The sequence below is a fragment of the Arachis ipaensis genome, chromosome B6, assembly GCF_059453495.1.
Source record: "Arachis ipaensis isolate K30076 ecotype BB chromosome B6, ASM5945349v1, whole genome shotgun sequence".
NCBI classification, from domain to species: domain Eukaryota; kingdom Viridiplantae; phylum Streptophyta; class Magnoliopsida; order Fabales; family Fabaceae; genus Arachis; species Arachis ipaensis.
In genome coordinates this window covers 70,274,755-70,286,365 of record NC_142441.1, presented here as the reverse complement: position 1 = coordinate 70,286,365, position 11,611 = coordinate 70,274,755, and the positions used below count along the sequence as shown (strand labels likewise).

At 39.6% G+C, this 11,611-nt stretch overlaps 1 pseudogene; it reads right to left on the bottom strand.

The window, feature by feature from the left end:
- Positions 1-9,782: 9,782 nt before the first annotated feature.
- LOC148561273 (uncharacterized) lies at positions 9,783-11,097 on the bottom strand (annotated as a pseudogene).
- Positions 11,098-11,611: the final 514 nt, after the last annotated feature.

Sequence of the window (11,611 nt, the reverse complement as noted above, 5' to 3'; positions counted from 1 at the left end):
CAATTCCCCGGCAACGGCGCCATTTTGATGAGAGGAACTTTTGCGTGGTCTAGAAATTTGCGAATAAAATCCTCGTTGCAAGTATAGTTTCTAAACCTTCAAAAGTCCTTTCATACAAACGTTTTGGTTGTCACAAGTAACAAACCCCTTTTAAAATTGATAACCGAGTATTTAAACCTTGGGTCGTCTTCTCAAGCAATTGCAGGGAGGTATGTTCTTATTATTGGTTATGAGTATGTAAATTAGGGGTTTTAGAAATTAGGGAGCAGTATGTTGCATAAGAAGAGTAAAATAAATAAATAACTATAAAATAAACTCTTGGCAAGGATGAAAACAGGAAGTCCTATCCTGGTTATCCTTATCAATTGTAATGAGAATTGGATTTTTCTCCCACTTTGTTGACCTCTAACTATGAAGGTAAGTTAAGTGGATGAATTAATTTTTATTCCTCAGGTCCTAGTCTTTCCTTGGGAGAGGCTAGAGTTATTGGAACTCGAATTAATTCTTGAAGTATTCCAATTTTTAATCAACAATGAGTTTGATAACTCAAGTGTTTCCAATGATTCAACCAAAGCCAAAAGGGAAGAAAGTCTACTTGAATGAAAATAACTTGGATAAACACAGAGCATTAATAAATTAAAGAGAGAAATCATAAGTCTGAAACACCTCAAATTATATTAAATAAAATATTCAAATCATAACATGAAAAAGTTCATAAATTAAATTGGAAAAATAAATAAAAATAAATAACCTGTGATTGAGAGTCGCTCCTAAAACTAAGAGAAATCCTAAATCCTAATCCTAAGAGAGAGGAGAGAACCTCTCTCTCTAAAAACTACATCTACTCCTAAAATTGTGAATGTGAAAGCTTGTTCTTTATGAATGGATGCATTCCGCCACTTTATAGCCTCTAATATGTGTTTTCTGGGCCGCAAACTGGGTTAGAAACAGCCCAGAATTCGCTGGTTGCGAATTCAAACACGCTGATTTTTCGTCACTGCGACGCGGCCGCGTGGAGCACGCGTTCGCGTCGCCTAGCGTCAGAGAAATTATGACATATTATATATCAAATCGAAGCCCCGGACATTAGCTTTCTAACGCAACTGGAACCGCGTCGTTTGGACCTCTGTAGCTCGAGTTATAGCCGTTTGAATGCGAAGAGGTCAGGCTGACAGCTTTGCAGTTCCTTCAACTTCTTGTATTCCTTCCACTTTTGCATGCTTCCTTTCCATCCTATGAGCCATTCCTGCCCTGTAATCTCTGAAAGCACTTAACACACATATCAAGGCATCTAATGGTAATAAGAGAGGATTAATATTAGCAAAGATAAATCCAAAGAAACATGTTTTCAATTAAAGCACATAATTAGGAAGGCAAATGTAAAACCATGCAAATAGTATGAATAAGTGGGTAAAGAGTAGATAAAAACCACTCCATTGAGCACAAGATAAACCATAAAATAGTGGCATGCAAACGCGTGGACGATGTGTACGCGTGACAAGAAAAATTGCTGAATGATGCGCACGCGTGGACGACGCATACGCGTGAGCTGCGCGATCTACAGAATTAACAGAAAACGCTGGGGGCGATTTCGGGCCACGTTTTGACCCTGTTTTTGGCCCAGAAACACAGAATAAGGCCAGGGAACATGCACAGACCTTAAGAGAGAAATTTGAGACACATTGATACATTCTCATTAGGATAGTTTTTAGGTTTTTAGATCTGAATTTAGAGAGGATTACTCTTCCTCTAGGTTTTCTTTACATTCCCAGATTATTTCTTTTGCTTTTGAATATTAAAGAGTCATTACCTCCGTTCAAGATACTATTCGAGTTTGTTTCCTTACTTGCTCTTTTATTTATTCCATATTCTTAATTCTTGTTTAAAGTGGTAATTAGATTATTTTCATGGATTGTTATTAAAAAGGATTACTTTATCTTTAATAATTTTCAAAGCTTTATTTTATTCAATTTATTATGTCTTTTTTTTATATTTCTACGAGCATTATATTCATGTCAATGGAGTAGACTCCATACTTGATATGGGGGTTGATTAAAAAGAGACACTTGAGTTGGAAGGCTTAAGTGATGGTTAAATTGGAAGTTGTTGGCTAGTTCTGTATTTACTAACGCTAGACCTTCCCAAGGGAGAGGACTAGGATTTACGAATAAGAGTTAGCTCAATCACTTGACTTTCCTTTATTTAGTAAGGGTTAACTAAGTGAAAACAACAACCTTTTTAATATTACACTTAAGAGACCCCAACAAGGATAGAACTTCCAATTAATCATTCCCCCAGTCAAGGCTTTTTATCTAGAATATTAATAATCATTCTTAGTTTTTATTGCTTTAATTTATAATTATTTAATTACTCATTATCCAAACTTAAACTCTCTTGGAAATTCCTAATTAATAAAATAGCATTGGTGCACGAAAATTACTTCACACTATGTAATTCCGCACAACTAACCAGCAAGTGCACTGGGTCGTCCAAGTAATACCTTACGTGAGTAAGGGTTGCTCCCACGGAGATTATTGGTTTGAAGCAAGCTATGGTTATCTTGCAACTCTTAGTCAGGATATTAATTTGTGGTTATCAATTGACTTGTAAATGAACAAGAGAGCATGAATTAAAGGTTACTTGTTATGCAGTAAATGAGAATATGTTGGAGTTTTGGAGATGCTTTGTCTTTTGAATCTCTGCTTTCTCCCTATCTTCTTCTTCATGCACGCACGTCCCTCTTATGGCAAGCTGTGTGTTGGTGGATCACTGTTGTCAATGGCTACCATCCTTCCTCTCAGTGAAAATGGTCCAGATGCGCTGTCACCGCACGGCTAATCATCTGTAGGTTCTCGATCATACCGGAATAGGATTTACTATCCTTTTTCGTCTGTCACTACGCCCAGCACTCGCGAGTTTGAAGCTCGTCACAGTCATCCAATCCCAGAATCCTACTCAGAATACCACAGACAAGGTTTAGACTTTCCGGATTCTCAAGGATGCTGCCAATGGATTCTAGCTTATACCACGAAGATTCTGATTAAGGAATCTAAGAGATACTCGTTCAATCTGATGTAGAACGGAGGTGGTTGTCAGACACACGTTCATGGATTGAGGAAGGTGATGAGTGTCACGGATCACCTTCTCTATAATTAAGCGCAAATGAATATCTTAGATAGGAACACGCATGTTTGAATGGAAAACAGAAATAGTTGCATTAATTCATCAAAACACAGCAGAGCTCCTCACCCCCAACAATGGAGTTTAGAGACTCATGCCGTCATAGATTACAAAGTTCAGATCTAAAATATCATGAGATGCAAAATAAATCTCTAAAAGTTGTTTAAATACTAAACTAGTAACCTAGGTTTACAGAAAATGAGTAAACTATGATAGATAGTGCAGAAATCCACTTCTGGGGCCCACTTGGTGTGTGCTGGGGCTGAGACTAAAGCTTCTCACGTGCCTGGGCTGTTTTGGGCGTTCAACGCCAGGTTGTAACCTGTTTCTGGCGTTGAACTCCAACTTGTAACTTGTTTCTGGCGCTGGACGCCAGACTGCAACATGGAACTGGCGTTGAACGCCAGTTTACATCGTCTATCATTGAGCAAAGTATGGACTATTATATATTTCTGGAAAGCCCTGGATGTCTACTTTCCAACGCAATTGGAAGCGCGTCGATTGGACTCCTGTAGCTCCAGAAATTCCATTCCGAGTGCAGAGAGGTCAGGATCCAACAACATCAGCAGTCCTTTTTCAGCCTTAATCAGATTTTTGCTCAGCTCCCTCAATTTCAGCCAGAAAATACCTGAAGTTACAGAAAAACACACAAACTCATAGTAAAGTCCAGATATATGAATTTTTCCTAAAAACTAATGAAAATAAACTAAAAACTAACTAAAACATACTAAAAACTATATGAAATTAACCCCAAAAAGCGTATAAAATATCCGCTCATTAAGCATCCTTTCTCGCAACTCGTTGGGAGACGACCTAGGACTCATACTTCCAGTATTTTTATTCTGAATTTTTGTGACACTCTTCTAAATTGGTGATGCGGATTTTAGCTGGTTAAGAGCTATACTCGCAACGCAGTTCTATTATATTATAATCTCTTAATTGGCCTAACTTCTGCCACGTACCAGTACTCTTTAATTTCCTCTTTAATTACACCAGTCTTGTTACATTTTCTTCTATTTCACGTCACTTTGTTAATATATGCAATTTTTGGTTTCTTGAAGTTTTGGTTGATGAATTTAGTGTTTTATGATTTATATTTGCTTGATTGCATGTTTATTGTTGATATTGTGAATAGTTTGGTTATAGTTTTCTTTTTCCTTTGCAATTTTCTATGTTTTGGTTTTATGCCCACCAAGTGTTTGTGAAAATGCCACTTGGTAAATTTGAGTAGGTTTTCACACCTTGGCTTAGGAAATGAGTTCCTAGGATACTAGAGTCATAATGTTCGATATTTAGTGGTAATTCTTGGGTAGTTAGTTGGCTTTTGTTTCCATTGACGCTAGCTTTTTGCCAAGTTAATTGGTAAGTTAGCTAGGACTTATGGATTAAGGTCAATTATGCTTGCTTGACTTACTCCTCGATGTTAGCAGTTGACGAAGCGAGATTGACTCATCATAGTTATCATAGTTGTGGTTATGGCGATGATAGGATTCCTTAATTCTCAATCCCAAGTCAAGGCTCTTTTATGCATTTATAGCATTTTCAAAAATTTTTGATCTTGCTTTCGTTGGAGTTGCATTAATTTCCTTTTTGATCATTTCTTAGTTCTTTTATTCCTTGGTTCTTTTAATCTTTCGTTACACAATTGACAACCCCCCTTTTCCTCACAACTAAGAGTGTGACATCTTAATTACATTGTACGAGGGAGACGACCCGAGGTATAATTACTCTCAGTTATTTTAATTAAATTAAACTTTGATGGTGGGGAGTTGGTTGGCAGTTTGGTCTATACTTACAACGGAAGTTATTTTAAATGAAAAAATCTGAACCGGTGTAATCCCCACTCACCAGGCAGTCTCCCGCCTACATTCAGATGTAAGGGCTATGGCAGTCTCCTGCTCACATGACATGCATTGAATTGGTAAGTCGCTATGCGCTTCGGATAAGGGCTGTGGCAGTCTCCCGCTTGTCGAGGTAGCAGTGCCGGCATAGGGGTGAGGCAGTCTCCCACCTATGTTGAGAAGTGAGGACTGAGGCAGTCTCCTGCTCGCATAACCTTCTTTGTTGAAAGAGTGCGCTAGGAACTATATCCTTGGAGTGAGCATGCAAGTGCGCCAGGGACTATATCCTCAGAACGGTAGTGCGCTAGGCACTGTATCCTCAGAACGATAGTGCACAGGGCATTCATCATGTGCATTTATGGACCGACAAGTGATATCACGAGCCAATAGAACAGAATTTGTTCATACCCTGGGTCGAGCTACTCGACCTGGGATGACTGGCGACAAAGCGACCGACCTCTTCAGGTCAGGCTACCCGACCTCTTCTCAAGGAGGTTGGCCAAATCAACAGGAGAGCCCAATAAAGGGCCCAAATAGAGGAACACGACCCAAATCTAAAGGCAATCCAAGCCTATAGAGATAAAAGCGGTTCCTTTGAAGATAAGCTGACTTCACCCAAAATAAAGATAAAGATAAGATAAGATAACTAACTTATCTTATCAGAAAGGTCATCCCCATCTACTATAAATACACTGGAGCACCCAGGTATAACTCATACTCTGATTCTACATAAAAACCTGCTTAATACCCTTGCTAACATAAGCATCAAAGTCTCTTGCAGGTACCCCCCACCCTCCGGTGGCTAAGGATCAGCAGTGCGGCAAGTCCAACAAGTCGGATACAACAGCTCTGGCAGTCATCGGCCAGCCGGACATGTTATCTCCGACCAGTACGGAAGATCTCGTCCGGGATCAACCTCCAGTTTCAGGTAACCCTCGAGACATTGGCGCCGTTGCCGGGGAACCTGGAAGTCAACCCATCACCATGGCGGACAACCATAACAACGACCACGATTCAGGTCTGGAAGAGAGAACGCCGCACAAGAATGCGGATGTCACACTACAAGACACTCCGGAAATCAACAAAGACAGCGACTCACTAAATTCAGGGGCAATAGAAGCGCTCCTAGATCGCCTAAAACAACTGGAAAAAGAAACTCAACAACAACGGGAAATCGGAAGGGATCTACAAAGAGAGATGCGGCGACGTCGGGAGTTGGAAGAAAAACTACCGCAATTAGAAGCCGATCTCAAATTAAAAGCTCCCCGGGCCAATCTTGAAGAAAACTCACGCAAAGAGCAAGACCCGTTCACCAGGGAAATCATGAAAACCAAAATTCCAAAAGACTTCAAACTCCCGGATATGACCCTGTATGATGGCACCACGGATCCCAACCACCACCTCAGTAACTTCAGAAGCAGAATGTACCTCACCGACGCCCCAGATGCTGTTCGCTACAAAGCCTTCCCAACAACTCTCACAAAGACAGCCATTCGATGGTTCGACAACCTACCCCCAAAGTCCATCTCAAGCTTTGACGACCTAGCTAAAAAATTCCTAGCCAGATTCTCCATTCAGAAAGATAAATCCAAGCACGTCCCCAGTTTACTAGGGATCAAACAAGGAGATCGGGAGAGCCTTTGCAACTATATGGAGAGATTCAACAAAACATGCATGGACATACAAAGTTTACCCACAGAGGCCGCCATCATGGGACTCATCAACGGCCTACGAGTAGGACCCTTCAGCCAATCTATATCAAAAAAGTACCCGACCTCCTTGGATGAAGTGCAGGAACGAGCAGAAAAATACATCAATATGGAAGAAAACGCTCGGTTAGGAGAGACCTCAAAATCGGGGGCCTCCTACCGAGACAGAGACAAGGAATCCAAGAGGAAAGAAGATCGACAAGGGGAGAAAATCAAAAAGTATCATAATTACACTCCTCTCAGGGCATCCTTGGTCGAGATATACAAAGAAGTATGCCATACAGAAAAAATCCCCCCTAGCACGGCCACTCAAAGGCAAAAAGGGAGGAGGAAACCGGAAAGAATATTGCGAATACCACCGAGTCCGAGGACACTCCACGAACGAATGTTTCGACTTAAAAAATATCATAGAAAAATTAGTGAGAGAAGGAAAGTTAGATCGATTCCTGGCCACTCGAGATGATGATCAAAGAAAGAGACGAAGAGATGAGGATACTGAACGAATAGAACGATCACCTCGAACACCAGAAAGACATGTCCACATGATACATGGCGGATTCACAACAGGTGGGATCTCCAAATCCTCTCACAAAAGATATCTCAAAGAAGTATATCATGTCAAAGGAAAGGAGGAAGTACTCAACATCCCAGCAATAACATTCACTAAAGAGGACGCATCCGGCGTCATCGCAGGACACGACGATCCCATGGTCATCACCATCATATTAGCAAACGCCAACCTACACCGCACCTTAATAGACCAAGGGAGTTCTGCCGACATCTTATTCAAAACAGCCTTTGATAAACTCGGCTTGGAAGAAAAAGAACTTCAAGCATATCCAAACAGTCTGTTTGGACTAGGAGACACCCCGGTTCGACCACTAGGATACATACCACTACACACAACCTTCGGAAGAGGGAACCAATCCAGGACCCTCAAAATAGATTACATCGTGGTCGACATAAGTTCAGCTTACAATGCTCTCATAGGTCGGACAACACTCAACAAACTCGGCGCGATATTTTCGACCCCACACCTATGTATGAAATTCCCAACACCAAAGGGGATAGCCACGATAAAAGTAGATAAAAAAATGGCACGTCGCTGTTACAACGAAAGCCTAAACCTCAGAGGCAAAGGAGAAGAGTTCCACACAATCGAGCTGGGCGGAGTTCAACGACAAGAAAAACTTCGTCCCCAGCCAGAGGGCGAGATAGAAAAGATTCAGATCGGGGACACCTCGGAAAAAATAACCAATATCGGCACATTCCTAAAAGGAGACTCAAAGGAATTACTAATACAGTTCCTGCGAGATAATGTCGATCTCTTTGCATGGAAAGCCGCAGATATGCCAGGCATAGATCCTAAGCTGATGTGTCATAAGTTGGTGGTCTATCCAGGATCTCGACCGGTACAGCAGAGACGAAGAAAACTTGGGCCAGAACGATCCCAGGCTGTGGAAGAACAAATACAGGCACTACTGGAAGCAGGATTCATAAGAGAAGTCAAATACCCACTATGGCTAGCCAACGTTGTCTTGGTGAAAAAATCAAATGAGAAGTGGTGAATGTGCACCGATTACACCGATCTCAACAAGGCTTGTCCAAAGGACCCTTACCCACTCCCAAATATCGACGCTCTGGTAGACGCTTCCTCCGGATATAAATATCTCTCGTTTATGGATGCATACTCGGGATACAACCAGATCCCCATGTATCCGCCAGATCAAGAAAAGACCTCGTTCCTAACACCGAAAGCAAACTACTGCTACATTGTGATGCCTTTCGGTCTCAAGAACGCGGGAGCTACTTATCAGAGGTTAGTGAATAAAGTCTTCTCGAATCACATCAGAAAGATCATGGAAGTCTACGTCGACGATATGTTAATAAAAACACAAAGTGAAGAGACATTATTGTCCGACCTGGCCCAAGTATTCGACACCATAAGGAAGCATGACATGCGACTCAACCCAGCAAAATGTATCTTCGCGGTAGAAGCAGGCAAATTCTTAGGTTTCATGCTCACACAAAGAGGAATTGAAGCAAATTCGGACAAATGTCAGGCCATACTCAACATGAAGAGCCTAACCTGTGTCAAAGAAGTGCAGCAACTCAACGGGAGATTGGCAGCCCTATCCCGATTCTTAGCAGAAGCTGCGATAAGATCTCTCCCCTTCTATGCTACTTTAAGAAAGGGAAGGCAGTTCGAGTGGACGACAGAATGTGAGCAAGCCTTCCAAGACTTTAAAAAGTTCTTAGGACAGCCACCTATCCTCTCCCGACCACAAAAAGGAGAACCACTCATATTATATCTCGCAGTAGGAAGCCGGGCAGTAGCGTCAGCACTAGTCAGAGAAGACGAAGACGGACAACAACCCGTCTACTTCATTAGTAAAGCACTACAGGGATCCGAGCTGAACTACCAGAAAATAGAAAAATTTGCATATACTCTCATTCTAACATCTAGACGACTCCGCCCTTACTTCCAGGCCCACACCATCAAAGTTCGCACTAACCAGCCCTTGAAAGGAATATTACAAAAAACAAATTTAGCAGGTAGAATTCTACAATGGGCAGTCGAGTTGTCAGAGTTCGACCTCCAATATGAAGCTTGGACGGCCATTAAGTCACAATATCTGGCCGATTTTATCGCAGAATTCACAGATGCCCTGGCAAGGTTGTCAAACTCGCGAGTCTAGGTAAACTCGTGGAGCTGACCTAGACTCGACTCGTAGACTCGACTCGTAGACTCGTACGAGTTTACTTGTTATACATTTTTTATAAAAAAATATATATATAGCATGTATTATATATATATATTTACTCAGATATAGACATTCAAACCTAACAGTTTCAACATCAAAACACATAATAAATTAACATAATACTACAATTACAAGTTACAACAAGTACTTTGGATCACACATTTAAATCCTTCACAAGTATCTATCTAGTTCAACATAAAACACATAATTACACAATCAAAGGTTCATAAGACACAACCAAAACACAAAAGAAAACAACAAAGCAACAATTAAATTTCTAATAAACTCTAAAACTCAAATCCTCCAATATCTTCATCTTCCATGGCATCAACATCATCATCTTCACCATCTTCATCAGAAACATCAGGCTCAGGTTCAACACGGCCAACAAAATCATCATCATCATTCACATGTTCATCTTCTTCCTCTATTAAATTTTGTTGTGGATCCCCAATAAACTCATTCTCACCTCCCTCACCCATGTTGAATTCATTACTATTCATACCTGGAATAGCAAATTCATTACTATTTGGATCATCATTAGTATTGTCATTCATTGGCAAGTGAGAATGCTCAACACTTTCAGCAATATTTTCATTAACATCCTCAGTTATCCACTCATCATCAGAATGCACTGCATCAAATTCAAGTTCTGGAGTTTTTCTAATTTGCTTGCCCTTTAACTTCAAATTATACATCACATACACTAAATCATTCATTTTCTTTTGATGCAACCGATTTCTTCTCTTTGTATGAACCTACAAACATATAGTGCCAATAGTTAATAAAAATACAAAATTAAAATTAAAATAAATAATGAATAGTTCTAAGGAAGTAAGGAATAAGGAATTACCATTTTAAATACACTCCAATTATGCTCACAACCAGATGAACTACAAGTTAAGCTTAGAACTCGGATAGCAAACTTCTTTAGTTCTGGACAAATATCTCCATAGAAGCCCCACCACTCAGCAGGTAGCATGGTCTTCCTACTACTGTTTGCAGTTTCATTACCAAAGAGGCCTCTAGCATAATGAAAGTCAGGAAGCTATAGACCAACCTTTTTCCTTTCTTCCTGGTTAGGAACCAGTTTTTTCAAACAACTATATAGACCAATCTTAATGTCAGCATCATCAACCATGAAATTTAGTTCATAGTGATAATGAGGATTAAGATAATATGCAGCTGCATGCAATGGTCTATGCAATTGACTTTTCCACCTTCCATCAATAATTTTCCATATAGGTTCATAACTAAAAATAACAATGCAAATGAATAAAAATAAGAAAATTAAATAAATAACTGAATATAAGAAGAAAACATGGTAACATGATACATTGATAATCAAATATTAAAGCTTTCAATTAGTCAAGACTCAGACATTTTGTATTTTTATCCCTAAAAATCAACAACCCAAACAACAAATTCAGATTCAGATTATCCACTAACTAAATTCAGATTCAGATTATCCACTAACTAAATTCATAACTAACACTAGTTTCAGCTACACTTACAATAATAATGTTTAAAAGATGAAAAATTTTCAGCATCAGAAGACTTAATCATCACTCTAATACGCACTTTATCACACAACAGATACATTTTCATTTAAACTAACAATTCAGACTTCAGAGTTTCAATTAAACTAACACAGTAACACTAACAACTTAGACTTCAGAGTCTCAGTCAGACTTCAGAGTTTCAATTCATACTTCAGAGTTTCAATTAAGATATTTTAGAGTTTCAATTCAGACTTCAGAGTTTCAATTCAGACTTCAGAGTTTCAGTAAACTAAACATAACTACATAAGTACATAACAGAAGCAGAAAACAAAAGAAAAAAATATATAACAGAAGCACTATCCACACATTTTAACCATGATTGAAGCATGAAGCATGAAGCACAGAAGCAGGCAAGCAGCATCAGTTTTTTTTCACACATTAATTTTTTTTTCAACAGATCAAACGCATATCAGGGCCTTAATAAATTTTCAGAATTGAATAATTGATACCAAAATTGTTAGCATTTGAATAATTAATTTAGTTTAACAAAATTACCTTGGAGATCGGCAGACTTGAAGCAGATCGGCAGTGATTTAGTGAAGAACAACTGAACA